A 4,307-nucleotide genomic window follows, 5' to 3' on the forward strand; every position below is an offset into this window, starting at 1 on the left:
GAAAATCTTGCACAAAATAAAGAAGAACTTGATGCAACCCATGATGAGATCAACAAACTCAATGAATCACAAAAAGAACACTTACAAGATAAGAAAGATGAAGAAGCAAAAACGAAGGCAATTAAAGATGGTAAAGCTCAAGTTAATGAAGGTACAAGCTCCACATCTTCGCAGGATGATTCTAAGAAGGAAGTTGACCAAAGTGAAAAGCAAAAGAAGAATGTTACAACTCCAAAGAAAAAGACCAAAGCAATCAAGAACAAAGGACCACAACAAACTACAACACCGCCTCCAAAGAAGAATGCAAAATCTTATAGGTATGTTCATTTATTTAATGGTTATTGTTTTTTATGCGCTAACTATGGACATATGGCTAGGGATTGTGAAATTTTTGACAGGTACAATGATTATTTGCAAAACCCTAGAAGAAAGTTTGCAGGATCACGAGACAGGTTCCATGATGATTTTTTCAGAAGAGAATACATGCTAGATGGGCCAAAAATTGAATTATTCAAATGCCATAACTATTGCCATAGCGCTTGCGGTTGCAGATATCAGATGGAATCACCTATGGAAAACATTGAATGCTTCAAGTGTCATAACTATGGGCACATGGCTTGAGATTGTAGGAATAAGAAGGTCTAGAAAAGGAAATAGGTATAGGAAGACAAAGCAGATAACAAGGTTTCATTAGTTATGTTTTATGGATTTGTAAATGCAAAAGGTCATGAGGAATTAGCAGGTTCTTCAAATAATGACTAAAGTCAAGATGGCTCATTATGTGACTCATTATTTTGAACAATTTGGCTTGTTGAATCCTTAATGTTTGTAGAGGAGGAGTCTGTGCAGCAGTATATGACACAAGTCTACAATTGACAGGCAGGTAGTTTGAACAAGATGGAAGTTTCATTACAGGTTGAGGGGGAGAAAAACAGTTGAAGGATGACAGGTTACCAGGAACAAGGCAAGATTAGTCTACAAAGGAGATGCACAAGTTGAAGGAATCGATTTTGAAGAAGCATTTGCTCTCGTTGCTAGAATGGAAGCCATCAGGATGTTTCTCGCTTATGCTTGCTCAAGAAAAATCAAGGTCTACCAAATGGATGTTAAGTTAGCTTTTCTAAATGGTGATTTGGAGGAAGAAGTTTACATTGAACAACCGAAAGGTTTTATGCTCTCCGAAAAATAAGACTAAGTCTGAAGATTAAAGAAGGCTCTATATGGTCTCAAGCAATCTTCTAGGGCTTGATATGCTCATCTTGACAGATATCTACATCAACATGGACTCAAGAAAGGAAGCGCTGACAACAATATTTATGTGAAAGTGGATCAAGTTAACCTAACAATTATCAAAGTATATGTGGATGATATAATCTTTGGAAGTAGTGATGATAGATAAAGTAAAGACTTTGAAAAAAAAATGCAAAGTGAGTTTGAAATGTCTAAGATTGGAAAACTAAAATACTTTTTAGGGCTTTAGATTTCTTAGTAGGATAAAGGAATATTCATATATCAAACCAAGTACATTAAAGAAATGCTCAAGAAATTCCAGATGGAAGATTTCAAGCTAATCCTTACCCCCATGATAACATGTTGCAAGTTAAGCTTAGCAAAATGTGTCAAAGGATGTGTACCAAAGATTGTATAGATCCATGATTGGTAGTATCTTATATGTGACAGCCTCTCGACCTAATGTGATGTAGGTAGTTAGACAAGTAGCAAGATTACAAGAAGCACCAAAAGAATCTCATATTATTATCGTCAAAAGAATTCTTCGGTATCTTAAGGACAGAGCGGAATTTAGTCTATGGTATCCCAAAGGAAATGATTTGGTCATCCAAGCTTATACAGATGTAGATTGGGAAGGGAGTGTTGATGATTGTAAGAGTACCATTGGAGCATCATTCTATCTAGGTTGTTGTCTTCTTTCATGGTTAAGTAAAACATAGTCTTCAATCTTGTTATCCAGTGCAGATTGGTAAAAGTCACAACAAAAACTTGTTGTACTCAAGTTATTTGGATGAAGCAAACTTTGGAAGATCTTCAAGTCAAGTTCAATGAGCCTATTCCCATATTTTGCGATAGCATCAACACCATCAGTATCTCCAAGAATCCTGTGTTGCATTCCAAAACAAAGCACATTATGATTAAATATCATTTTGTTAGAGAGAACATTGTTGAAAAGAATATCAAGCTTGAATATGTTGGCACAAAAGAACAAATTGCTGACATCTTTACCAAACCATTACCTCGTGAAGCATTTGAGTATCTTCACCAAAAGCTTGGGATTCTCCCAAGTTTTCATTAGATTCCTTCTCTTATCTACTTGAGTAGAAAGGGGGAATGGAGGTGTGTACAGGCCCGCAGGATGGCTGTTTGTCAGGGGGAGTAACCCTTTGCCATTGATGAAAAAGGGGGAGAGAAGGTAGTAGGAAGAGGTGTCATGATCATAGGGGGAGTACTTGTGTTGCCATCAATGCCAAAGGGGGAGATTGTTGATCAGCAGTTGTCATTGATGTCAACCCAAGTAGCACCAGGGGCTACCCCAATCTTGCATAGGAATTCTGACTTGAAAAATTACTCTATTATGAGTCAAGGATCTTCTAGATGGATTCTACTCATCGAGATGTTTCTGTTTATATATGGCATGCCAAGTAATATGGGGTTGTGGCATGGAACTCATAATTGGTTGTGGTGATTGAATAGTTAATAAATCATAATAAAAAAAAAATTCTCCTAAAATCCCTCCAACGTTCACTTGTTTATGACCCTCTAAACTCAAGACATTCATATAAATAATGACCCTCATATCCTCCTCTAGTAGTGATTATGTTGAGTCAAATAGTTCATCGTGGAATGTTCGCTATAACGTTTTTTCGGCAAAGCTTCAGAAGAAAAAATTAAAACTCATTTGACTCGTAATCTTGATGAACCTTGTTGCCTAATTTCATATTTTGGTTCGTTATATTTTCAGAGATATGATATGAGGAAGTTAGAGTTTTTGTAGGCTCCTGAATTCCATGTCAAATAGGTGATGTTGGGAAAATTGTCATAACTTTCTCTCTGAGCATTGGATTCAAATTTCTTAAATAGTCATAGAAAGAGGACTGACTATAGTTTGTCGCATATCATTTTCAGGGCTGAAGGTCGCAACAGTGACACATGGAACTTAGTACAAGTTCTCTCTATTGAACCAGTCTATAATCAGGTCATCGTGGGTGATTGAGCATAACTCTTTCTTAATAATCAAATCTTGATCAGGCCTATGGGGTTTGAAAGAGGACTCACAGGGCTACCAAAGAACATAATTTCTGGACCTAGAGATCTGAAATTACATAGATACAATAAATTCAATATAAAGCTCCTAGAAGGAAAGAAAAATCATGCATCTAAGGATCACTCCAGTAAGGACCACACATCAATAGTCAAGGGTAAGTCTCCTACAGCAAGGTATGTATGATTAGCCTTTACATTTGAAATATGAGTATTATCTCTGACATATGTTTTTGCAGGACAATGTAAGTACATATAGGGTCTCAGTTATATCTCTATGTCTCTATATGTCACAATTAGTATTGATACCACATTTCAGATGTCCTATTCTTGATATTACACATTTGATGCTACATATTCTTGATGCTACACCAAGTCTTCTAAATCTATATGATGTTGTAAGTTCATGTCACTTGTCTTGTAATAGTTGATAGATTGGTCTCTGTTTTTGTACTTAGAACTTGGTCCATCACAAGTTTGGTGTCTGTCATCAATGTTTATTATATATATCTGTTGGGCGCGGGATCCTCCAAGGGTGGTTTTGGGGCTTAAAGCACATATTTTGGTCCAAATTTTGTAATCCAAATGCAAAGACTCTGCTTTCTATGGTCGCGGAGCGCGTAGATGTTAAAGAGTCATAGGGTTGTCCGCCCTTATTTTGATAATGTAATGTCAGTTGTAAAAGATCTACCCATGGTCCGCGGACCATGGGATTGTATAAATAGAGCTAAGCTCTAAGTAGATAGGGAGATAGATCACGAAGATGTATGAGAGATAGCTCTGAGTAGAAGTCTAGGTTTTGGATCATAGAGTAGGCACAGGCTTTGCAGCTGATTGCACAAAGGCCTAAAATTCTGCAGCTGAGTGCGCGGACCCCTAGAGCAGAGTGTGCAGGGCAAGTCAAGTCTGTGAGCATGTGGAATTATCAATAAAGAGAAGTATTCTATAACTTCTGCATCTTTATTTCCTATTTATGCATCTGTTATATTGGGTATGAATTTCACTTCTAATGCTTATATGATGTGTGAATGTGT

The sequence above is a fragment of the Pinus tabuliformis genome, chromosome 1_2 (genome assembly GCF_031772625.1).
Source record: "Pinus tabuliformis cultivar Carrire ecotype Pingquan chromosome 1_2, CPIR1, whole genome shotgun sequence".
In the NCBI taxonomy this organism is placed as follows: domain Eukaryota; kingdom Viridiplantae; phylum Streptophyta; class Pinopsida; order Pinales; family Pinaceae; genus Pinus; species Pinus tabuliformis.